The sequence below is a fragment of the Myotis nattereri genome (genome assembly GCF_964212035.1).
Source record: "Myotis nattereri genome assembly, chromosome: 9".
In the NCBI taxonomy this organism is placed as follows: Eukaryota; Metazoa; Chordata; class Mammalia; order Chiroptera; family Vespertilionidae; genus Myotis; species Myotis nattereri.
In genome coordinates, this window is record NC_138084.1 from 35,099,728 (window position 1) to 35,126,156 (window position 26,429).

The 26,429-nt window shown below is 50.7% G+C and overlaps 1 protein-coding gene across 2 annotated transcripts in view; it reads right to left on the reverse strand.

The window, feature by feature from the left end:
* MICAL2 (microtubule associated monooxygenase, calponin and LIM domain containing 2) overlaps positions 1-24,666 on the reverse strand; it is a gene marked incomplete at its 3' end in the record, with an annotated part of 205,588 nt that extends 180,922 nt beyond the window's left edge. The window contains exon 1 of one of the 2 annotated variants that reach the window (XM_081098896.1): positions 24,517-24,640. Of the gene's footprint in view, positions 1-24,516 lie in introns of both variants that reach the window. The other variant, XM_081098895.1, reaches the window with a different exon arrangement.
* Between the last annotated feature and the right edge of the window lie 1,763 nt (positions 24,667-26,429).

The following is a 26,429-nucleotide window of genomic DNA, read 5'->3' on the forward strand; positions in this document are numbered from 1 at the left end:
CTTTACTAAAAGATTCTGACTTAACAAGTACAACTACAATGGCTGACACATAGCTAAACTGTTATCTTTGCTTTGTCTCATTTTCTCCCCACCTCTGGGCCACCACCCAAAGATGGTCATTCCCATACCTCCAGGTCTTCTAACAGCCCCTTGCCATTCCCTCTAGGAAAAGGAGCCCTACCTCAGATGTGTTTTAAAGGGTTTTAGAGAAACAGAAACAAAAACAAACCCCTGGCTGGTAACAAAAACAAAGAACCAAACCTCCCCATCTCCTGCAGCATTAGCCATAGGTGAACGGGAGAATGAGCCCACGGCATTATTCCACTCATCCCCGGAGGGGGGGGGGGGGCCTGCACCCAGGTCAGCACAGGCCTAAACTCAACAACCCACGTGGCGAGGACCCTGCAGATGCAAACCTCAGCTTGTACAAAGAGACTCAGCCTGAGAAGAAAGTGGCAGCTTCCAACATTTGCTGGAGAAAAATTGGAAACAGTGACCTGAAACGCTGTGAAAACCATCCTGACCACAGTAATATCAAGAGCAGCCACCCTTGGCAGGGTGTGGACTGTACCTGTGGGGGTGGAGGTGGGGGCGGGGGCGCGCAGGAAGCCATTCCAAAGAGGCCTCACCCACCAACCCCGCAGGACACACGCAGAGCCACACACTGTCCCGAGCCCGCGGGCCAGCTAGTGGCTTTTCTCTTTGTCTCCCAGCAACGGGGTTCAGGCCAAGGCTGCCCAGTCGTGGGGGATTGTCCAGACAGGTATTTCCCTTGCTTCTCTTTGTCTTTGTATAACTGTATGCTCTGCTACTTAACAATACATAAAGACATGAAAAGGAACTGGCTGGCTTCCCCTGGGGGAAGGATTTGGGACCACACTCCCTGGCTGGGGCGCAGCTGGTGCCACGCTGCCCAGCACTGCCTGGTGTGGCAGTGGTGTGCACCGCACTGGCAGGGATCCGTGGACAAGCTGATCGGTCTAAAATCTGAAAGGGATGGAATGCTCAGGGGTCCCATATCCTTCCCCACCAACATTGGTTCTCCGTAAACCAGGAAAGACCACTCACTAAGCATTTGCCATGTGTCCTGACCGGGACTGTGAAGAATTCCTGGGGAGCAGGAGCCTGGACTTGGGGCGCAGAGGCAGTGGAGAGAAGAGTGCTGAGACCTTGGACAGGTCGAGGCTCCGAGGTGCCCCTGCTCCCCTTTGGGGGACGCTGTCTCCCTTATAAAACCAGGGTGTGGATTCGACAGATGGTACATGTCCAAGCACAGTCACGGCTGGCGTGTTAGTGTTGCTATGAGCTGGGAACTGCGTGCTAAGTGCACTGCGTGGAGTATTTCACCAGATCCTCACACCTCCCTGTGAGGGAGGGAAGGGCAGGGGTCCTCCAGTTCAAATGAGGCGCTGAGAGTCAGAGAAATCAAAGCACCTCCCCAAAGTCACACAGCTCGTGTGAATCAGAGCTAGAAAGTACCCCCAGGCCCGACGACTCCACACTTCTAGTCTCTGCTCAACTGCCTGTCTGGTAGGTGCTCAAAACACGTTACATGACATGTAAATGCGGAACCCATATCCCTCCACCCTCCCCAAGGGGACTAGGCCTCCACTATGATTTTTCAGATTGGGTATTTTCCCAGCTTGGAGCACGGGCTCACCCTTTGTACCCACATGCCTCCCAGGAGGCATATGGAGAAGGGGGGACCTTTGGCTGAGAGAGTTTAGGAAGCCTTTCTGAAGCAGGAAGGGCTGGTTCTCGGTCTTGCGGGGTAAGGATGGATAAAGGCAAAAGAGAAGGAAAGCACTGCATGCTGGGAAAAACAAAAAAAGAACTGGAGGCAGGGGTGACCAGGCAGGTGGGCAGAGAACAGCAGTGGAGACTGGCCAGGCTGGTGGGAGGAAGAAGAGAGACTGGCTTGAGTGAGGAATGGGCCCCCTGAGCCATTACCATGGGGGCCATTCCACCTGGGGTCTCTCCCACCCGCACCCCGGAGACACTACTGTGTCTGCTCCTTTGGTCACAGAACAGCCGCGGAGGGAACTGAGACCCATGACTGGAAAGGCCCGATTCCCCCTCTCTCCCCACAGCAGGCTTAGAACCCAACTCAGTGAGCAGGGCGTGGCCAGCTCCCAGCCCGCAGATTCTAGCCCAAGCTCCAGGACGCCAGGAAGCTGCCTGCTGCCCTATGCACGCAGTATCACCACCATTACCCTGGCATGCAAGGTTTCCAGGAGAGGGGAAAATAAAAGTAAAAACTGAGGCTTTAGGACATGAGCTCCTCATAGCCAGGTCCCTATCTCACCTGAGGTCACTCTTGTTGAGCTGAACTACACAGAAGATTCTTCCGCTTAAGGAACTAGTCTGATAAGCCCTGGAGCCTGTGGTTTAGTCCCACCTTAGCTGGAAGGATCATTTGCCTGCTTGCCTCCTGGAGAGAAAGTGCTCCACCACCCCACCCCACCCTACCCCACCTCTCCACACCCCACAGCCTCTGCTTCGCCACCCACCCCCTAGCAACTCCGTGCACCCTAGACATGGTTCTGGGCTCCTCCTGGGTGAAGGCGTGGATGCCAGCCTCCTCCACCTCCGACTGCAGATTCCCCAGGGCACCGCTGGGGTCAGGCACTGCTCCAAATGCTAGAGCTCCCCTGCCTCAGCTCCCCACCAAGCCCCGAGTGCAGAGTCCCAGGCCAGGCCTCGGGCCCACGGAGAAGGGAAAACTGAGTGGTGATGATTTAGGCAACTAGGATCACTGGCTCAGTTCAAGCCCGCCGTTGAGTGCTATCTTGGAAGTAACAGGACCTGGAGGAGGGAGGAGGATAGAAGCAGAACTGGTGGTGACACGGGCTCCTCCCAACCCTTGGCCGGAGCGGGACAAGGGGAAAGGATGAAAAGGCTTTGGAAACGGCCAACCTGAGCCTCCGGACCGCTGCTTCCTGGGATGGACGAGGGGGTTACCTGTTTCCTTACCTTCCAGCTGTGAGTCTGTGGGCAAATTACTTAATTCTACAGGGCCTCAGCCTCCTGAGCTATTGAATGGGGATAATAACCAATGCCCACACCGACGATTGTGAAGACAGAGCGAAAGAGGGATGTGGACGTGCTTTGCAAGCTGTGAAGCTCCCTTAGAAACAGCAGGCATTGTCCATAATCCTAGCGGGGGGGGACACAGCTCAGAAAATGTGGCTTGAAGGGAAAAGGAGAACTAGGCATCCATTCCATGCCTCCAACTTCTTTCTGCACCTTCTAGGACAAGGCACAAGTCTCCAGGGACTTAAAAAGCACCGATGGAGACCTACTTATTCCCTGGTCTCAAACACTTGGGCTGGTAAGGGGAGAGCTCCACCCACATCTCCATAATAAGGCAAAACCACATGTGTTACCGGAGGAATTGTGCAGAGAGGATAAGACAGTTTCTTCTGGTCTCCCAGGTCAGGGGAGGCTTTTATAATAATATTATGCCGTAATGACGGTTAGCATAATAATAACTGAGTGCTTGCTATGAGCTAGGCAGTTCTAAGTATTTACATGGTGCATCTCATTTAATTCTCATGAAGCCCTATGAATGGGTTCACAGATGACAAAACTGAAGCACCAAGAAATTCACTCCTGAGTTGGCCTTACACACCTGGGAAGTGGTAGAGCTGGGATTTGAACCTATCAGGCTCTGCTTCTCCAGCACTTCAGGGGCTGGGTCAACCAAGATAGGTCTCTGACCGACTCTGTCTGGCTGAAAGGCTCTGATAAGGCCTGCAGATGAGTCACTGAGGGAAGGCACTGACTCACCCAGGGCCTCTTCCTCCCATGGGCTGCTGACTCCGGGCCCTGCCACTCTCTGACACTGCCCCTGGTCCGTCCTGAAGGTTGGCCATGCCTCTAACTCCCAAGGCTCCATGTGGGCACCAATACCCAGGGAGACTGACGTAAGAACCTAAACGTGGATGTACATTTACATAACAGAACATCCATGGAATAATTGTTCTTACTATAAAAGGTAGTTCAGTGTTAAAGGGGAAAAAAACCCTCAAATCCCTGCTCTGCTATTCATGGGCTCTGTGACCTTGGACAAATCTTAGCCTCTCTGAGCCTCAGCTTCCTCATCTGTGAGATGTGGTTAACGGCTTATCTCAGGCAATTATTGCAAAGATGAAAGGAAATAACATGTGCAGCACCTGGCACACCATCGGCTTGATAAATAATGATGGAATCCGATGGCCTTACAAAGCATTTCCACTCTTCAATCATTTTCTTCATGAGAATATCTGGTGGTAATAGTAGTACTTTTAACTAGTATTCATCTGCCACTAAGCCAAATCCATTACCTCATTTCATCCTTAAAAGCATCATTCTCTTCCTTTGACTTAGTTCAGGACAACAGAAAGGATATGTCCAACACATTAATTTTATTCACACACACACACACATATATATGGAGAGAGAGCAGACGGTCAAACAAGCTAATACTTAACAGGCACTTACCACATTCAGTATTCTACATTCAGCAACCTATCTCACCCTCTCAAATACATGCCTGTAAGGTAAGTATTATTCTACCACCCATTTTACAGATGCAGAGCTTGAGGCACAGAGGTTCAGTAACTTGCCCAAGGTCACTTAGTCAGGATTCAAACCCAGAGCCCACATTCTTAAGCACTACACTACACTAAACTAATGAGAGAAAACTCACGGCAACTATGTTTAAACGACCCCCAAGCGCCAAATTCCAAGAACTCCAGCGTGCTGTCACCCGTCCAGCCTAAGCCCTGCCTTCATTCCCTTTCTGCCCCTGCCTGCTCTCACCCTCACCCTGCCGCACTGCTTTTGCTCCCTCGCCCTGCCCCACCATGCCCAGGCAGGAAGTGCCAAGCCAGTGGACTTTTCAAAGCCCTGGTCATCTCCTCCTGGGACCTTCGCCTCATCCCCTATGGTCTATCCTCCACAGAGTTACTAGGGACATCTTCCCAGACATGGTGCTCCTCTGCTCAAGAACACTCAAAGGCTCCCTGCTTCCTCGAGCTGAGACCCAGTGGGTCGAAGAGGATCCCCTGGGGACTCGAGGTCCCTGCACTGCCTGGCCTGGCCCCCTTTCTTATGGCCCCAGACTTGCTGGCTCACTAGTCCCAGCAACAGGGTGAGTCAGGGAGGCTGTTCCTGACAGCCTATTGAAAATGACAGCCCTCCCCGCAACTGCCACCCTCCGCCCCACCCAGCACAGCCTGTCTTCTTCCCCGCAGCAGTGCTCTTCACCCACCTCTTATCGCCTGGCCTCATACGCTTCACTTACCCGTTTACTGTCTCCCCTCCACGTGGCAAGGGATTTTACCCTGGTGTTTTCTTTTTCCCTGCTGTAACCCCAGCTACACAGAACAGGTTCTGACACCCAGTAAGAATCATAAACACCTGCAGAATGAATGAGTGAGTAGGCATTTAAAATGCCCAAGAAGAAAATGTCCAAACAGTACAATGATGGGGGAAGGGCTAGCATGCCTCTGGCCTCCCTCTCTGCTCCTGAGGACATCTCGGGAGGACAAGCTGAGATGCCTAGGTTAAAATGTTTGGAGGCCAAACCCCTTCTTGCCCACCCTCCCTAGGATTTACAAGAGTTCCCTATGAGACCCTGGGCCCTTATCCTTTCACCTCTGTTCTGAACTTACACACACACACACACATACACACACACACACACACAATCTCCGGCTCTCTGTCATATTGAAAGCTGTCTGCATCAGTCCTAAATTCATCTGCCCAACCTCAGCTCCCTCCACCCACCTTCAAACCAGGCCATTTCCCATTCCTCCTGACCTTGATGCCCACTAGAATGCTCTCTTCTTCCTCCGACTTATACATCGGCCCTTCATCTTCCTTCGAGATCCAGATCAAATGTGCCCTCCTTCCCCTCCTTCTCCTTCCCCTCTTCCTCCTCCTCCTCCTCTAGGGAGCTTTCCAGGCCCTCTTCAGCCCCTAGAAAACACCCCCCACACCCGATGCTGTCTCCACCAGTCATATGGAAATTAGTCATGAACTACCATGTGACTTGCCTTCTATGAACTGAACTATTACCAAAATCTCCTGTTACTTTTTTAAAACACGTGTGTCTTGTTTTCCCGAGTATATTGTGAACACTTAGGGAGGAAAGGCTGAGCCTTCGCCACATTGTCCTTCCCACAGCACAGGGCCCAGGACGCACAGTAGGTGCTCAATATGCCTGTGCTTCTCAATGAACTGCCCAAGGTAAACAAGTCACCTTCCTAAGCAGGTCACTTCCTCAATTACAGATACCTGAACTGGCTCTCCCAATTCCCTGAATTTTTCCTTCAGGGCCTGCTCTGACCTCGGGTATCTGCAAACCTAGTCATGGGCTTGTGTTTTCAAAGGATGTTAGGCCCATTCTAAGGGTACGCCCTGTGCTGAGAAGGTGAGTATGATTGGGAGAGAAATGACCTGTCAAGTCCCACAGGTCTGGAAAAGAAAAGTACACAGTTCCAGGCAAACCCAGACGTTCAGAGTGCTTCAATTTCCTTAAATACTGGAGTTCAACAAAGGGGAAAAAAACCATGGTGTAAGTTTTAGGTGCACCAGCTCTCAGTAAATTGAGATTACCACCAAAGGTAGCAAAACCTCAAGTTACTGCTGAGCTTCAGAGAGCTGAACCAGTGAGGAGGGAGGAGGCCTGTTCACTGCAGACCCTCTCTGGGAGCGGCCATGCAGCCACCAGAGGAGGGTCTCCTGTGTCCGCACTGCAAGGTAAGCAGGCTGCGCCTAGACCTGTGCACGCCTGGGAACTGAGGTCCAGTTGGCAGCAGGAGGCAGAGCGATGACTCAGCCAGGTGAGTCCTACTCCTTCACAGTTCAACAGTCCGGACTCCCAGATTATCTATGCTTTTTAAAATTCGGAATAGGAAAACGAATTCACATGGTTCAAAAATCAAAAAGCACTGGAGTACATAGGAAATTTGTTCCCCTATCTTGGCCCCGTCTCCCTAGTCAGTCCCAACTCTGAAACAGGCAACACTAGTATCAGTTGCTGTGTTTTGTCCCTGATGATGTTTATGTTTACATGCAAATACAAACACGGATTCTTTTCTTTACATATACACATTCCTCGGTGACCCGCTTTTATCCTCTAATAAAATGGACTTGGGTCCTACCTGTTGTGGCTTGGCAGTTAGAGCATTGCCTGGCACCAAAGGGCTATGGGTTCAATTCCTGGTCAAGGGCACATACCTGGCTGCAGGTTCGATCCCCAGCCCTGACTGAGTGCATGCAGGAAGCAACCAATCAATGTGTCTCTGTCACTTCAAAGTTCCTCTCTCTTTCCATTCTCACTCCTTTCACTCTCTAAAAATCAATAGAAAAAATATCCTCGGGTGAGGATTAACAACAACAAAAAAAGCTTAAAAAAAAAAATGGACATGAGCCCTGGCCGGTGTGGTTCAGCTGGCTGAGTGTCATCCCATGCACCAAAAGGTCACTGGTTCGATTCCTGGTCAGAGCATAAGCCCAGGTTGCGGGTTCAGTCCCCAGTCAGAGTGCATACAGTAGGCAACCGATTGATGTTTCTCTCTCACATAGACGTTTCTTTCTCCCTTTCCCTTCGTCTGTCTCTAAAATCAATAAAAATATTTTTTAAAAATTAAAAAATAAAGAATTGGACTTGGAATAGAGAGGGAGATGGAGTGTCTACACAACAAAAAAGATGTGTGTCTGTGTGGCAAGCCCATGAAACAAAGACAAGGGAATAATTCTGGAGAACACGTGTGTGAAGACAGACTGAGGTGCAAAGGTCAAGCCACCATGGACACCACTGGCCTGCTGCTGACCCAGATGCCAGGCCAACCAGAGAAGAGCTCTGGTGGTTGGGGGCGGGGGCTGGGGGTCACCCACGCTGACAGCGGTGGAAGCCCCGCGGGCTGAAAGCTCCGACTGGCCTCACTGAGCATTTCATCTCCCAGAAGACAGAGGACGCATCCCTAGAAGCGGAACAACCAACCTAATTCCCATGGCTATGGGTTATGGCCGATGGGTAGTGACCAGGAGACACAGGGACTGTGGAGGACAAGCAATCATTTCCTCTGAAGTTTGTGAGATCAAAGAAGGGGAAGTGGGTGCCTGAGGCTCTAAGAAAACAGACTCAGATGGCTGGGGGAATAGAAGGGCTCTGGGACCTGAGACTGAGAAAATAAATGATTCAGACTCTGAAACGCAATTCTAGTTATACACTTGGGAGGGGGAGGGGGGTGAGGAGCAGGGGGATGGGGTGGGGAGGCAGGAAGAGGAGGAAGAGGAAAAGGGGACAGAGAGGGAAGTTCAGGAAGTGGGCAACTGACCAAATGATTCAAAGTTGGACTCAGGGGCAAACTGTCTAGATTCTAATTCACCCTTTTCCCGTTCCCAGCTATGAAATTTTGAGCAAGTCAATTAAACCCTCTGAGCCTTAATTCCCTCACTGGTAAGTGGGAATAATGACAATATCTACCTCATGGGGTTGGCCCAAGGATTGAATGAGTTCATGTTTACAAAGCCCTTACCCCAGTCCTGGCTCACGTAACTGCTCTGTAGGTGGCACAGAATAGGAGCCACGTGGTTGCACAGGAAAGCCTTGTTAGAGAGCAGTCTCATCCCCAGGAGAAGGATGCATAGCCAAGGAAGCCCGAGACAGTGATGCAGGGCCCGCCCCAGAGTGTCCACCGGAGGAGGCAAGCCCTGGGTGCTGAGGCTGCACCCCAGGCCCCAGGGGGAAGGAAGGTTTGGGGTGGGGGGTTGTCTTGATCCAAGTGGTCTAGAGACATAAGGGGTCCTGAGAAGTTGGGCCTCCGCTCCCACTCTGGGTGCATCGTGGCCTTTGCCAAAAAGAGCTACATTTTTTTAAAAATGTTAAATTTATTGGGGTGACATTGGTTAAAAAAAAAGAGGTATTCTTAGACTGACAAGTAAAGATCCAACATGGAGAGGAGACCGGAAGCTGAGGTGGGGGAGGGGCTTGGTTTTTTAAAAAGGAGATTTAGATATTTTCAGTGGCCAGGTGTCCTGGTCCAGGGCGTGGAAACCTGCAGGTGTGACTGAAGTGCCTATCGAATCCCTGCGGGGCAGCAGGGGCGCCTAAAAGCAGCTGCAGAGCCCCTGGGAACAGAGCACGTGGGGTCACGGACATCGCCTCGTTCTGTGATAGGACGCTTGGTGGTCCATGGCAACTGGCACACCTGGATATAAGAAGGCGTCCGGGCGCAGGTCGGAAAAGCAAAAGAGCCGAGACTTAGGCAAGGGGACTTCCTTTCCCAAAGTAAGCCAGTCAAAGATCATGTCACCTGAGGGGAGGACGCGAGCAGCGTGCCAGAGGCCTCCCTCCCGATAAGCCTTCTATCAGTGACGTGGGTGATGCTATGGAAGGCACAGGAATAGGATCCTGAAGGAGCTCGGCAGAACCGGGCTGCCCTGAAGTGAACAACTTGACATTAACAGGCATGGCTGTTCTGAGCCAGGTGTGAACAAAGCAGAGGCTCTGCCTCTACATTCTAAAGCCACGCACCTTCTAGGCCAGGGGAGAAGCAGCTCCCCAACAACACCACGTGTTAAATAGACCTGGTCAGCAATAATGTCAGCAAAAATGGGGTGGTGTGGCTGCCAGAAAAGCTGATGCAATCTTGGGCTGCATTAAGAGGAGTAGAATGACCTAAACTAGGGAGGTGACAGCTCCCTTCCTCTGCTGTGGTCACACCACAAATACCATGTATGGTCTGGGTATTGCCCTCGCTGTATTAGAACATGAACAAACTGGATTTTGTTCAGAGGAGAACCAAGGGAAGGTCAAAAGACCCAAGTGAGCCTACATCATAGGTTGTTAATCTGAAAGAAGACTCAAGAGAGAACAAAAGGATTGTCTCTAAATATTATATTTCACTAATTAGAAGATGCAACTTTTTTCAGTGATAAAATGTCTGAAAGCAGACTGTATCGCACAATCCCCCCGACCTCTAACAATCCCTCGGGGCCCGGATGCAGCTGTGGCGCAGTTGTCATTGCCTCATTTCCATTGTCGTGTGGAAATTTGACTGTTGACAAATCTAGACAACTGCCGCCTTCTACACTTCAGGAGGCCAAGCATTTAAGGACCATGTCAGGAAGGAATGTGCGTCCCGGCTGCTGACTATAAAACCCTCCTTGGATACTTTCTGATAAAAGTAAAGAAAGCAACACCATTGACACTTCAGAATGAGCACCAGAAGTCAGAAAAAAATCTAGAGACAATAGAGATTAAGAAAGACACCACTACTTCACCAGAACATAAGAAGGTACAAAACACACATGGGTGACTCTGGGTCAAAAGGTGATTTGGAAGACTTGGGTTCTAAAAGTGAAAAAGTTTTAAGAAATGCCGTAACCAATGTATTTCCCTTTTTATGTACGTGCAAGAGTGATATGGAATGAAGACGTAGGTCAGTGGTTCTCAACCTTCTGGCCCTTTAAATACAGTTGCTCATGTTGACCCAACCATAAAATTATTTTCGTTGCTACTGCATAACTGCAATGTTGCTACTGTTATGAATCGTAATGTAAATATCTGATATGCAGGATGGTCTTAGGCGACCCCTTTGTGAAAGGGTCGTTCGACCGCCAAAGGGGTCGCGACCCACAGGTTGAGAACCACTGGCGTAGGTCTAAGCTCTAAAAGAACGCTTTCAGTAAATACAAAATAAACATGTTAAGTGATAACAAGGCATGGCTGCACAGCTGAATTGGAAGCACCTTTTCTTTCTTACAAATAAAATAATGGTACAGCTTCTAACTGATGGTATCAGAGACTGGATTTTTAAAAACAGTGTCCAAAGAGCTATTGGGTGGAGGAGAAATTAGACTCCGTCTCGGTGGCTTCAAGGAGGAAACACTGGAACCAAATGCCAGAAGCCATGGGGAGCCATCGGGGAGGTGACAGGAGGAGCCGTCCAAAGATAGAAGGGTCACCCCCCAGGTGCAAGCCCAGGCTGGCACAGCCCTGCAGCTCCAAGGTCTGGCTGAGAGGACCTCTCACGAAGAGAAAGGCATCGTGTTTTCTTGGCTGCACACACAGGTGCTTTGAGACATTCTCTTAAAAGTCACTAGTTAAGGGTAAAAGCCATTTAGGGAACAGTGCCCAACGGGAGCCTGCCCACATCTGTGCTCTGAGCCTCCTGTGGGCCAACGGGAAAGGGCCAGAGGGGAAGAGGCCACCTCTGTGCCAGGCCCCGCGTCAGGGGTGCTATGTGCATTGCCCCATTCAATCCTCACTGACATCCTGCGAGATAAACTAGAGGCCACAGAACAGAAACTCGAGGCTTAGAGAAAAGAAGCGGCTTGCCCAAGCTTTCCTAGTGACTCTGAGCTATAATGGGCTTCAAATACAAGAAACGCCAGAAGTCCTGACTGGCAGAATGAATGGAGTGCTCACTTGACCAATTACTCAGTGAACTAACTTGGTCTCATTTTGGTAGAACTGATGCTAGGAGAACAAAGACGAAAGCTGTTGCAGTAAACCCGCCCCCCCCCCCCAACACACACACACACACACACACACACACACACACACACACAGCTCCCACAGGCACTATACTCATGACATTTGCTGCTTGCAGGAGCAATTTATTCCATCACAGAAAGCAAGGGTGTTTCTGAGGCTTCTATGGCAGAGAACAGGTGCCAGCAGCCCTGCTCAAATGTCAGAGCCGCAAGCGTACCAGGTTGCCATGCCTCCCACCTGCCAGGTTCACGCTGGTGCAAGCGGAAGCTGAGCTCAGCTTTTGTCCCCTCCCCGGGGCCAGGGTGTCCACAGGGCTGGGGAAAACACTGGGAGACAGACACGCTCAACCCCCCGCAATGTGTTCCAGCTGCCTGGTGACATCAAGTCCAGCCCGGGTCCACCGGTAAGCTCAAGTCTCCTCCTAGGGGAAGTGAACTCCAAGTGTGCACCAGAGGCTCAGGGCAGGACCCCCTGCAGGAGATACTCAGGTACTTATGAGACCATAGACGGGAGAATCCGTCATTTCAGATCATGGCCCACAATGCTTGGAGCACCTGGTGCCTGCAGAACCGATTCTGACAAAGGAAGGGGGAGGCCCCTGGATTCCTGTCCCGTCCTAGCTTTGGTGGGTGTCTCATCCACATGCAGGCAGGTAACTCCTGCTCTTGATCCATGGGTACCCACCCCCACTGCGGCTCAGCACCCGACTCCCTGTTCCAGTGATGGCGAACCTATGATACGCGTGTCAGAGGTGACACACAAACTCATTTTTTTGGTTGATTTTTCTTTGTTGAATGGCATTTAAATATATAAAATAAATATCAAAAATATAAATCTTTGTTTTACTATGGTTGCAAAGATCAAAAAATTTCTATATGTGTCACGGCACCAGAGTTAAGTTAGGGTTTTTCAAAATGCTGACACGCCGAGCTCAAAAGGTTCGCCATCACTGCCCTATTCATTCCCCTCAAACTGACCTTGAGGAAGGAGAACGATCATCGAGGAAGGCTCAGCCTGCAGAAAGATGATGAAAGGCGGGGCAGTAACCATTTTCTACAGAGGACAGAGTTGCCAGAGCTCAGAGCAGGCACCCTTGGTGGCACAGAAAGGGACAGATGTCCCATCTTCTAAGACCCTAACTGAGGAGTTCCAAGTGGTCTGTCCGCCTTCTAAACTGAAATACAGGACTGCCCATTCTGACCCTCCTCACACAGAGGGCTGCAGGCAAAACCAGCACACCGATGAGGCCTTACTGGGACCCAGCCTTACCTGACCCCCATGCCCCAGCCCCCAGCCCCCACTCCCTCCTTGGTCCTGATCAACAGCTACTGTCTAATCGATGTGCACATCCAAAGCATGGAGGGCAGTGCGGACCTCCTGACAGATCCCTCACCCTGACTCCCCCACAAGCTGATCTGCCTGAAGGACAGCTCTGACCATCCATCTCCAATGACTTCCTACTGCCTGCTGGGTTAGGGCCATGTCCCCACCCAGCACCCAGGGCTGGCCCGATTCCAGCCTCAGCTCCCACAGGTTCCCTAGGCAGACCCATGTTTTCACCATGTGGCACCCTGAACCTACCTCACTTTCCCACATCTCTTTGTGCTGTACCTCTACCCATCTCTGCCTATGGAAGTCCTTCCATCCTCTAGGCCCATTTCAATGACCAAGTGCCACCTCCTCCAGGAAGTCTCCCCTGATTCCCCACACTATGCAACTCTCCAAAGCACACTGCATACTCTGCCTTGATGTGCAGGCATCAGTGAGCTCGTCTAATGCACCTCCCTCTGTGCATTAGATTAACTCTGTTCCTGCCATTCATCACAGGCCCCCAGCATGGACATTGTGCATTGTGAGCTAAGGAACCTTGGCCATGGTACTCCATGCCTGCCCTGACAGCACCCTATTTACAAGTTTTTCTCATGCCCTCCTCCACCTATTCCCAGAGAACTCATCCCCCATTCTCTCAAGGTTCAGCTCTCAGCTGACAGACAATCAGAGATACACTATTATCTGTTGTCCTTCCTAGTTAAAGTATATATATTTTAAAAGGCCCTCTGGAAACAATGGCTAAAAACAAAGATAGGATTTTCAGACCCCAAGGCTCTGGGGACAGTATTTTTGATAAGGAAAGACCTTGAAATTGTTGTACAAACCAAGTGCTACAAGTGTATGCACCCTAAATTCAAAGAATGGGAGAGCAGTTAGGAAGGGGTTTAGGGGGTGGGCTCTGTCCTTCAGAACTGCAGGCAGAGCAGCTGGAGACGGATCGCAGGGTCCTGGCAGGGCAGAAGACCTGACTGAGACCTGGCTGGGTGACCTTGAACAAGGAACTGTACCTCCCAGGCCTCTGCTCAGTATCAAGAGCACCCCGAGCCTCAGTTGTACCCCTAGGTACAACAAGGTGCAGGAGTGAGCTCTGGAGGACCCCAGAGGGCCCTTCCAATCTGACATCAAGATTCTATGGCTCACGGCCTCACCACTTCCTCACTCCCCGGAGGTCAGCACGTTTGAAACCACCCTTGTTCCACTCCCTCCTTACCTTGAGCCTCCCTGAGTCCAAAGGGAGAGGAACCACTAAAGATTTCCCAGCCAATCAGCAGGCAGCATGCAGGGTGGAAGGAAGGGGCAGATGTGGGGGAAGGTGTTGGTTTCTATGGACACAGAAATGCTACTCCCATTCACACCATCTGTCCCAGCCCAGAAAAAGACAAGTCAGCTGGTTGCGTTTGCTTCTCTGACCTACCTTTTTAAGAGATTACAACTGCCTGCCAAATTTAAGTGCTGCCCTAAAATCAGGACATATAAGGTCTCTCTGCCGGATCTGCAGGGCTTCAGAATGGGTAGAGAGCAAGAGTGATGACGAATGAAACTCGGGGAGGCAGTCTAGGCTGTACTGTGTGGCCATGCCAAAGAAAGGTTTTGAGAAACAGCTCCTCTCCTCTTTCATGCTGAAGATAAAGATGAAGTTGCAGCAATAAACAGACATCTGCTAGGAGCTTCCGAAGAGATTACAACATAAACACCCCAGAGATGGCTATAAACAGCCCAGAGTCCTCCCCAAGTGACCACAGCATCCTGCTCACCAATGCGGCTGGGGGAGGGGAGGACAGAGGGATAGAGAAGGAGGTGGTATTGAGAGGCTGGGGAGGATGGAGGCTGGGCTCCCCACAAGCAGGAGGAGGTGGTGGGGAAGAGTTAAACTTGGTAGAAAATGGAGGATTGGCTGCCTTCCGCAAGGGAATAAAGCTCAGGGGACCCCCTGAGAGGACTTCCGGGAAGTCATCCGGAGGATTCCATGCCAATGTCATTCATTCTGAAAATGGGTCACACTTGAGACGTAGGGAAAGACAAAACAAAAAACACTGATGTTTTGGAGTGCCTACGTAAACCGGGCACTTCACAGATATTTTAATTTCATCTCTGCACTTGCGATCGATCGGTATAAATGCCTCCTTTTTACAGACTAAAATACCAGGGTTCACTGACTTGCCCAAGGCAACTCGGCTTGGATGTGAAGCCAGGTCTCTCTCAGCACATTGGTTTGTTTGCTTCTGCCTCTGTCACATGCATCCAGAACATTCCTCTGAGGTTTTCATCAGACCCAGACTCTCTATCCCCACAAATCTAATGCAAGGATATTCCTAAAGGGGAGCTGTGACAAAGCAGGGTGATGACTGAGCTTTGGCTAATTCAAGCAAATGCTGAGTCTCAGCAGCCCCATGGGCCCTATTGTTTCACATCCTGATTGCTCCCCAGGAGGCCTGAAGAGGCACAAAGGGGAACACAGGTGTAAAGATATGTCTCGACTCATTCTGGAAGCATCCACAGGAGAATGGGACACCAGATGCCATTTGAGGAAGAGGACTGAGGGCTGGGGGACATGGGAAGAAAGAACACTTACTTTTCATTGAATTCCCTTTGTATTTAGTGGCTTTTTTACATGCATCAGTGTATTGTGTGTGTGGGTGAGTAATATGCATCTATGCAGGTGTGTGGAGTGAGTGCCATGCATCTAGACAGGTATGTGGGGTGAGTATCATGCATCTATGCAGCTGTCTGTGGGTGAGTACCATGCATCTCTACAGGTATGTGGGGTGAGTAATATGCATCTATGCAGGTGTGTGGGGGTGAGTACCATGCATCTATGCAGATGTGTGGGGTGAGTAATATGCATCTATGCAGCTGTGCATGGGTGAGTACCATGCATCTGTGCAGGTGTGTGGGGTGAGTACCATGCATCTATGCAGCTGTGTATGGTTGAGTAATATGCATTTATGCAGGTATGTGTGAGTGAGTACCATGCATCCATGTATTGTGTGTGGGTGAGTACCATGCATCTATGCAGCTGTGTGGGGGTAAGGTGCATGCATCTATGCTGGTGTGTGAGGTGAGTACCATGCATCTGTGTGTGGAGGTAGGTGAGTCATTTTTTAAGAGAGTCCAAATGTCAGATATAAGTAAACAGACCCACCCAAGCTGGAGGTGAAAACCTGGACCAAGCAGGAACGTTTGGGTCTCCTGGCTGCAGCAAGCCTGGAATCGAGAGGAAGTCTGAGACTGCATCCAGAGTCTCTTCCTTCCTTCACAACAGGAATGTGCTGCAACTCAGGCAGATGGCTGAGCTCTCCCAGCATGGACCCCACAGTCCCCGAGGCCCCATCTGGTTATAGGAGCCCACCAGGACATTTTCTGAGGAAAGAGAATGACTCCTCTCCCTGAGGGTCTGGAAAGAGGCCCTCCAGACCCCCTGCTTATTCCTCTATTCTGTTTTCCCTTTCATCCGGCTGTCAGATTCCTCCCTCCTCCAAGCAGGGAGCTCCTGACTCTTATCACCTTCACATCAAGTTGTGCAAAAGCCCAGCTGTCCTGATAGTGGGTGTCAGCACCCCGACTTCATAGTAACCATGAACCCTACATAACATACCTCAGCCCCTCATTCTGCTTCTCTGGGGACAACAGCTGTCCAGCAGAGTGCCCCCGGCAGACCCTGTGCCTACTCTGCTCCAGGGAGCAACTCTCCTTAGTGACCAAAAGTCCCAACTACATTTTTTCCAGGCACTTCTTCATCTGCCAGTACACCTCATCTTCCTGGCCCCAAGCACAGGCTAAACCCTGAAATCCTGCAAATCTTTATCAGATACAATCAGAACTCAAACAAGTAGCCAAGGCCAGACATTCAGAGTCATGAGAGCAAAACAGTCGTTGCCATATCTTAACACATTGACACCACATGGCAAGGTCAGAACGGGATGTCCCTGGACTCCCACTCCTGTCTCCTGGGCCTCTGGACTGGGTGTGTCAGGAGCTCAGGCCTGCAAACGTTCCTGAGGCCTGCTGTTCTGGCAGCTCAGGGACCAGGAGCCGTTGTCCAGCTCCTGGCCACGCTCCTCCTGCAGCCAGCAGAACGGGCATCTGCACTGGGCATCCCTGGCTGCCCAGGAAGGAGCAAAACCTAAGTCCCAAACCAGCAGGAAACAAGGCCCTGTGCTTGGGCCTGCCTTTACCTCTGGATTCCCCAGAGAGAAATTTGACCAAGCCTTGGAAGAAATGCAAATGCTACACAGCCCTTGGGAGGAAGGGGTTAGGGTGGGGAATTACCCCGACTCTTAGAGAAGAGAAACACAAGTGCCAATAAAGAACACGCTAAAAGCCCTGGCCAGGAAGCCGAGTTGGCTAGAGCTCGTCCCGATATGTCAAGGTTGCAGGTTCCATCCCTGGTCAGGGCACATACAAGAATAAACCAATGAATGCATAAATAAGTGGTACAACAAATCAATCAATCAATCAATCTCTCTCTCTCTCTCTCTCTCTCTCTCTCTCAAATCAATAAATAAATAATTTTTTAAAGGAACACACTAAAAATTCCAACCCTAAGAACATCAGCAGCATCTACCCACACCACTCCCTGTCAGCTGCCATGGAGATGGGCAGGTTTTTCTGAGATGAACTGTAGTAATATTTAGATGCATGGATGGGTGCAGAGCAGCTGCAATTAAGAAATGATACCACACCTAATATCTACGAAAGGCTCTTCATTTGGGACACAGCGATAGACACTTGCTCAGTAGCTGACAGAGAAAGGAAACTTCTCAAACGCCAGACCCCATGGTGATGCAATGAGGTTTGGTTGTGACCGGAGGGCCCACATCCCCTATCACCCGCGCCAGCTCTGAGTTCCCGAGACCAGATGGTCCGTGCTTTAGAAAGGAGGAGCCTTATCAGCCCAGCACAGCCATGTTTTCTACCTCTGGGGAGGACGCAGGGAAGAAAACAAAACATGGTGGAGGGGGTGGGGGGATCAGAGCCCCCCAAAGTGAGGTGACCAAGAGGGTTGGCTCTCAGGCACTTGCCCAAAGGGAGAGGGTGGGCCCTCAGAGCCGGAAGCTTGGTCCTGCCAGCCTTGTCTTAACACAGCATGTCAAACTGTCTTCCTCTGAATCTCAGCCTCCTTGAATAAAAAAGAAATCAGAATCAGGAGCCTAACATGAGAGCAATTTCATGTTGGGGAAATAACATGAAATTCTCGGGAAGAAAAGGGAGGAAGTCGAACGGGAGAGAGGGTGAGGCCACATGGGTATCATAGCTTCCCATCTCCTATGCCGCAGCTTTGTTTACTTCCTAATGTTTAGGAAGGCTAGTGACGTTCTTTAAAATAATATCACACGCCCTGACCGGTTTGGCTCAGTGGATAGAGTCGGCCTGCGGACTCAAGGGTCCCAGGTTCGATTCCGGTCAAGGGCATGTGCATTGGTTGCAGGCACATACCCAGTGGGGAGTGTGCAGGAGGCAGCTGGTCGATGTTTCTCTCTCATCGATGTTTCTAACTCCTATCCCTCTCCCTTCCTCTCTGTAAAAACTCAATAAAATATATTTTTTAAAAAAATAAAAATAATATCACACAATAAAGTAAGTAAATATCAAAATTCCAATGGCTCTTTGACCTCATCCACACTCTAAGTTGTGCCAAATGCATGTATAATTTTGTCTACCATCCAAATCAGTTGAAGGAAGGTCTATTTTTTAAAAGAGAAAAACACATAAGTATTTGGGTTTTCCATTAGAAAAATAAAATATTTTTATTATAAAAATTTTGGAAAAGTACTGGAGAAGTAAAAGATAAAGGGGCGGGGGGTGGGGGGGGCATCAACTCTAGCCTTGCCATCTGGAGAGAAAGACAAAACATTTTGTTCTACTCTGCCTAGTGGGAAAGATTGTCTACTGTTGAGAAAAAATGATGAAGAGGAGGAGAAGGAGGAGGAGGAGGAGGAGGGGGGCGGGGAGAGAAAAGAACCTCCTCATTTGAGGGCTGTCTGCAGAGACAGGTCCTGGTGGGTGGGTCAGAAGTGGTCCATCTGGGTGCCCAGCACCTTGAGGGCTGGAACCCAGGGAATGAGGTGTGAAGCTCATTTCGAGGGGAGGAAGCACACCTTTCCCTCCCCTCTTGAGCCTCTGGTCCCCTTCATTAGGACTCCCACAAGGGTGCCAGCGGTGGTACTATCTCTTCGCCTCAAATTCTGACGACACACTGAAAGGTCAAGCGTTCATTTTCTGTCATGACCTGCCGGTTGCAGGTGCGGAATGATTTGAGAAAGGCCGCACAACTCTCCCAGGTGTGAGGCAGGTTAGAGAAGGCTCCTGAAGGCACCAGGCAAGGAGTGCGGTCCAGAGAGAGGACAAAGAGAGAAGTGGACAGCCTTCTCCCCGCAGCCCAAATGCCGAGGGCCTGGGTCAGACCGCGGTAATCCCTGTGGCTGAGTAAGTCAGGATTCACAGCTCTGGCGGAAATGACCTCATTGCTGATCAGGGCACAAATGTGGCTGCCTGGGCTCCCCACCACAAACCAGAAGGGCTCGGGTGAGCACAGCAAATCATTTTATTGTTTCAGGATGTTTACAGACTGATGTATGCTGAGGAAAGTCCACACGCAAGCAACTCATCTTTTTTTTTTTTTTAAACCGCTTATCTAAACACAGGCAGCCACACAAAACCATGACGGGGTTCATTCACTCGAAACACACTTCCTGAGTGGCTCGGACACAACTGGGCAGATAGATGCTCAGGCGGCCTCTGCCCCATTCAGACAGGGTGCTGGGGATCCACGTGGCAGAGAAGCCAACTCCACTCGCAAGAGGTTCACTGTCCAGTGGGGGAGATGGCCACTTAGAACAAAGACGGGGGGGGGGGGTGCTGCCCCAGGTTAAAACAGGCATAAAGGGACTAACAACCAAATGCAGCACAGACTTTGTCTGGATCCTGATTCAAACAAACAAGGAAATCTGAGTACGGACAGGTGAGACCAAAGAATTACCGCTAATTCTGTTACATGCAATAACGGCAATGTGATCTGAAAGAGGTTGTTCTTTCTAAAATAGATATACACTAGAGCAGTGGTCGGCAAACTCATTAGTCACCAGAGCCAAATATCAACAGAACGACGACTGAAATTTCTTTTGAGAGCCACATTTTTTAAACTTAAACTATATAGGTAGGTACATTGTTATTAACTTAATTAGGGTACCCCTAAGGCTTAGGAAGAGCCACACTCAAGGGGCCAAATTGCCGCATGTGGCTCGTGAGCCGCAGTTTGCCGACCACGGCACTAGATTATTTAGGGGCAAAAATGACATGATATCAAAGATTTGTTGTAAAATACCTCAGGAAGAAGAACAGGGGAAGAAAAAAAAAGAAGAGGAAAGGAAAGGAGAGAAAGGAAGAGGAGATGGGATGGAGGGGGTGTGGGAGGGGGCCCCAGCTTGGCATAATCTTGAAATCTTGACGACTGTTGAAGCTGGGTAATGTTCATATGGGGCTCATTGTACTATTCTCTCCATTTTTATGTTTGAAAGTATTCATAACATCTTTAAATAGAGGACTGCAATACCTTATGGTGGATATCCTAATAAAGACACGCATAAACACTGAAGTAATACAGAGCAAAGAGGATTAGTGAGAACCAGAAAATAAACCTGCCAAGTTTATGAGTATCTTTAATGACACATTCACAAATAATTGCAGCAGGGCCTTGAATAATGTTGTTTCATTAAAAGTTGGCTCATTATAACGTTGATGGGATGACGGAGAAACTTAACTGTTGCTTATGTCAATTAGCCTATGGTAAGTTGGTTTCATTATATATCATTTCACGTAAAGTCGCAGAACTCATCAACCATGTAAAGTGAGGACTGACAATATAAGGTGGGAAACAGTAAGCACAGCAGGGGAGCTGCACTCACCAAACCTCCAAGTTCAGAGGATGGGCCCAGAGGATGGATCCAGAGGATAGACCCAGAGGATGGCCCCAGAGGATGCCACAAAGTGTTCCTGCTTCCCTTAGTGTTTAATTCACCGCACAGGCCTCTCTCAAACAGACCAGGCCAGAATCCTAGCTTGGTTGCTCACTAGCTTGTGTGATAGGAACAAGTTTTAACCTTTCTGAGTCTCAGTTTCCTCATCTGCAAAATGGGAATAACCCTACTTACTTCTTCCAAGGGCTAATGTGAGGATCTAATGATATAAAGAATAAAAAGTCCCAGCACAATGAACAGTATTCAATTTCTTGACTCTCTAAACACCAGTGACCCTTAGCTTGGGGAGGACTTCAAAGATTAGCAATGTTCAGTCCAAACCTTCTTGCACCCATATCCCACCCCTCTCTCCAGGGACAAGTCTCTCCACCAAGATGGCAGAACCTCTACCCTTCAGTGGGAGGGGGTAAAAGGGCCAGGCCCATGACTGGGAGGCACACCCAGATTGGGGTGTAGGCATGGTGGAGAGAATAGAGACACAAGCCAATCCTAGGCAGAGAGGGATTGCCTGGACCTGTTCCTCTGCTCCTTACTGCTGCAGGGAATGGGCTTCCAATGACCACAGCTACAACCAGCTTTAGTCCCTAAGCTGATGTATGCTAAAGTGTAACTGTTTGGGTTATTAAAATAGCCACGTTATTTCAAAAGTACAGCAAAGGGAATATAGTCAATAATATTGCAATAACTATGTATGGTGTCAGGTAGGTACTAGACCAGTGATGGCGAACCTATGGCACACGTGTCAGAGGTGACACGCGGACTCATTTTTTTGGTTGATTTTTCTTTGTTAAATGGCATTTAAATATATAAAATAAATATCAAAAATATAAGTCTTGCCCTGACCTGTTTGGCTCAGGGGATAGAGCATCGGCCTGTGGACTCAAGGGTCCCGGGTTCGATTCCGGTCAAGGGCATGTACCTTGGTTGTGGGCACATCCCCAGTGGGAAGTGTGCAGGAGGCGGCTGATCGATGTTTCTCTCTCATCGATGTTTCTAACTCTCTATCCCTCTCCCTTCCTCTCTGTAAAAAATCAATAAAATATATTTTAAAAAAATATATAAGTCTTTGTTTTACTATGGTTGCAAGTATCAAAAAATTTCTATATGTGACATGGCACCAGAGTTAAGTTAAGGTTTTTCAAAATGCTGACATGCCGAGCTCAAAAGGTTCGCCATCACTGGACTAGACTCATTGGGGTGATCACTCTATAAGGTATATTAATGTCTAATCACTATGTTGTACACCTGAAACTAATATAATATTGTATGTCAACTGTAATTAAAATTTTAAAAAAGCCTTTCATGCTCTAGCCAGTTTGGCTCAGTGGATAGAGCGTTGGCCTGCAGACTGAAGGGTCCCAGGTTTGATTCCGGCCAAGGTCACATGCTTGGGTTGTGGGCTCAATCCCCAGTAGGGGTGTGCAGGAGGCAGTCAATCAATGATTCTCTCTCATCATTGACGTTTCTATCTCTCTCTCTCCCTCTCCCTCTCCCTCTCCCTCTCCCTCTCCCTCTCTAAAAACAATAAAAATATATTTTAAAAAATAAAAAGCCTTTCACAAAGTCGCCACCCCTAACACATACACACACACACACACACACACACACACTCTTAGTTTCAGGCCCCTCCCTGGAGATATAAATAAAATAAATAAATAAATAAATAAATAAATAAATAAATAAATTGTAACTGGTTGGTAGTAAGCTAATCATGACTTTCTTTTAGAAGAGAGATAAGCAGCAAGCCAGAGCCCTAGCCCTAAAGAAGGAAGGAGATAGAAATAAAAAGTGATGTCATTTTTTATGAAGGTATGTTCAGATTGTAACTCTCAATCACCTTATAATCATAACTGGTATACTCCAACACCTTCCCTCCCCCCAAAAAAACACACAAAAAACAAACAAAAACAAAACCAGAATCAATCCTAAGGTAGAGGTTATTTTAGCTAACACAATTCTCTTAGACCATCCCAGAAGCCAACTCTCAGAGGTGAGACCCGTCCATGGCATAGGCAAGCTTTGCCCCCAGATAGCTCTGAACACCAGTCAATCTCTTCCCATCACAGCATGACAAACACCAGCCCTCACCCTTGACTGGAGGACAGGGTGGTCAAAGGCATCTGCAGGCTGAACCATCTGGGCTAACCTGAGTCAGTTCAAGTGCTTCACCAAAGAAGCATCCCCTGAATCGCTGGCAGAACCTTTTCAGAGGCCAGGAGCCTCCAGTCAGCACACAGTAGGGCCATGCAGCAGGGTACCCACCTTCCACAGACACAGGGCAACAACAAGAGCACTAGTCTTCGCTCTGGCAAAGCTAAGCTGGGTTTGGGGCTCGGCCACTTTCTGTGTGACCATGAGCACTCACCCTACCTGAGACTGTTTTCCCATCTCTAAGATGAGGAGGGTAAAACTCTTGAGTTTTTGGAGAGTAATCATGAAATTGACTGCACCAAGCACCACAGGGCAGGACCTCTCTCCCAGCCAGGACTTAATAAATCTTTCTTCTCTCTGCCTAAAGGTCCATTTTTGCTGCAATTCGTCTCCGGAGCATCAGGTGAGCTGCCGTGGAGGATTGAGGTCCACTTGTTGGGCTCACTTCCCCGGGGAAGGGGATGGGAGCAGAGCTGGTGCAGGTGCCAGGGCGCGCCCCCTCCCATGCAAACATTCGAGGGCCAACCCGCCCCTGGCTTCGTTCCCGAGGGACCTCCCCAGAAGGGGGCCGATTAGTGACTTCGCCCTTCACCGGAACCACTGAGGACTGCAGTGGGCGGGCAAGACTGACAGACAGCAAGAGGGGCCGCGTGCAGCCGAAGGGCCCCCGCCAGGCCGAACGCACCTCCGCATGAAAGCTTTTTGGCTTTCAGAACCCAGGCTTCAGAATCAACAATGTGGAGGGAGGCACACGTTTACTCTGGTTTCAACACGCCTCTTCCCCGTCCAGCAAAAGCCCTTCCCAGCTTGGCCATGGCCATGAAGCAAGCCCAGGATAAAGTTAACCCCGCGGACTCCAGCCTGGAAACCAGGTCAGCGGCGCTGAGGCTGCGGGCAAGACCCTGCACCTCCCCAAGGGCAGGCCAGGCGGGCGCCGCGGACGCGCGGCGGGGGTCCTCCTGGGCCTGGGGTGAGCGCCGGCTGCTGGGGACCACAGCGCCGCGGCCCCTTGGGCCACGCCATGGCCCCAGACCCGGTCCTAGCCCGCAGGCGGCGGGGCCACTGACATTTGGCCCAACTTAACTTCCTGTTGTTAAGGAGGGAGGGGAACCTTGGGGGAGACAGTGAAAAGCCAGGAGAGAGCGTGAAAGGCGCGGAGCCCAAATCGTGGGAAGCTGAGTTTGCGGATAATCTCCCACCCGCCCGGGTGGCAGTCGGCACCGCCGGCGCATTGCGCCCACTCCGTGTTGACGGCTGGGGTTTTGCTAGGCTTAGAATGGCCGGGTTTGGGTGTTGGCGAGCAGAGTAAGAGGTAGTTCCGGGCACGATGGGAGGCTTTTATTTCGTTCTAAGCCGTTCAGAGAGGGGTCGGTGCAGCCCCGGCCTCCTGGGCAGCGCCACCTGCTCGCCGGCTGCCCAGTGGGTCTGAGGCAGGAGATGCTGCGGCCGCACCTGACCCTCCCGGGCGCCGGCGAGGACTCGGAGTCCAGGCTCGGCTGGCACGGTCCCCCGCGCCGTGCCTGTCCGCCCGCCCACCTCGGAGCCGTGCGCCGTCCGCCTTACCGACAGCCTTGCTGGCCACGGAGCCAAGGGCCAGCTCCTGCCTTCACCTCGGCCTCCGGCGCAGCGGTCAGGACTCGCAGGCCGCCTGCGGAGCTGGGAGCGAGAAGACGCCCCGCGCAGGCTTAGCCGGGCGAGCGCCCGCAGTTCAGCGCCTCGCGGCCGACAGGGCTGGGAGCCGCCCCATCGGTGCTGCGGCCTATGACAAGGCAGCCGGGGGCGCGGCCCCGCCCGCAGCCCGAGGGCTGCGACCAATAGCAGCGCGGCGCGGAGCCCAGTCCCTCCCCCCCACTCCCCACCCCGCTCCCGGCCGTCTCCGCCCCTGTGGGGCCAGCTGTCACCGCGGCAGCTGTGGGCGCACGTGGGCTGCCGCTGGGCCGGTGCTCAGGAAGCGGCCGGCCGGCGCTCCCACCCGGACCTGCACAGGTTTGAGACCAGTGGAGAGGCCGGTGTGGGCGGGGTGTAGAGATGCTGCGAAATGAAAGCACAGGTGCTGGTGTTCTACTGTCAAGGGAGAGGCAAGGGCTGGCCTCATGCTCCTTAGCCCAGGCAGCTGGGAAGCAAGCAACATCGTCCCCTTTTGGACTTGGGAATGGCTGTGGGCCTCCTCCTTCCTTTCCTTCTTGACCACTGCGGGCTTCAGCGAACGCCCTGCTTGCTAGCTGATAGGCTCTTCCCCTCACTTGACTGCCTTTGCTTAGAATAACGCTGGTGGGAAGGGGCGGGGGCGGGGGGGGGGTGCGATGCTACTTAAGAACCCTCTTCTCTTGGCCGCCAAGTGGCTACCTTAATCTCCGCTCTTCCCCTTCCGGGATTGCCCATACTCCCACAGCTCCAGGAGCATCATTCACAGGAAGGACAGTGGAGATGGTGTGGGGCCTATGAGGGGTGTAAAGCAGCTTTGCACACTGTAAATACAGCAAACACCTTGCAGTGATTCATGAAACAAGTATCCCATGGGCAGAAGTCATGTCTTACTCACCTCTGGGAGTAGGGCTCATCACAGGCTTGGCCCAGTGTAGGCATCAGTAAATGTTCTTGGAACTGAGCTGATGCTGTGGGAAGAAGAACAGGCAGACTTTGGGCAGGAGAAGGTACTGTGACTCCAGGCGGCTGGAATTTTCATAGCATCAGACCACCCTGTGGAAAGACTATGTGCCCTTGCAGGGCAAGTACACACAGAGCAGTTCGCCTTTACCAAACCTGGGGCGGATATTTTCTTCTATTTCTTACCAAGTGATTCTACTCCAGGCCTTTTGGGCTCACTTAATCCTGACAATGGGTTTGTAAGGCATGCATGCTTACCATCCCCTTTTACCGATGTGGAAACTGAGACGGGGTAAAGTACAGTAAGTTGTCAAGGGCACAAGTTAATAAGTATCAGGGTCTGGATTTGAGCCAGGACCTATCTGACGCCACCATTTGTATGTCTCACCATGGTGCCATTGGGGCCTCTACAGCCCTGCCCATACCTCTAGACTGCTGGACAGGCCAGGTCTATTTCTGAAGGAAACACTCTGGGGCCTGAGCTGCCCAAACAACTATTGAGCTCAGGGCTGGGCACTGTCGGAGACGGGAGTTGTGACGGGCATGGCCCTGCCTTATTTACAGAGTGATAGAGGAAAGCTGAGACAGAGAGGAGCTTTAGGAAACAGTGTTACCTCTGCCCCCAGCACAAGGCCTCACTGGAGACAAAGCCTCTTGCTTCTGGCCTGGGCCTGAGATAAGCATGTTGGCGATGGAAACGCAGACAGGTTATTCATTCATTGCATAAAAGCTACTGTGAGCTGGATGTGGTTCCTGTGTTCCTATAACCTATAATGCAGCTGATAAATAATCAGAAGTACATGGTGCTATGGAGCTAGCTGTATTTTTTTTTTATTACTTTTAGTTTTTATAACCCCCACCACCTTGTC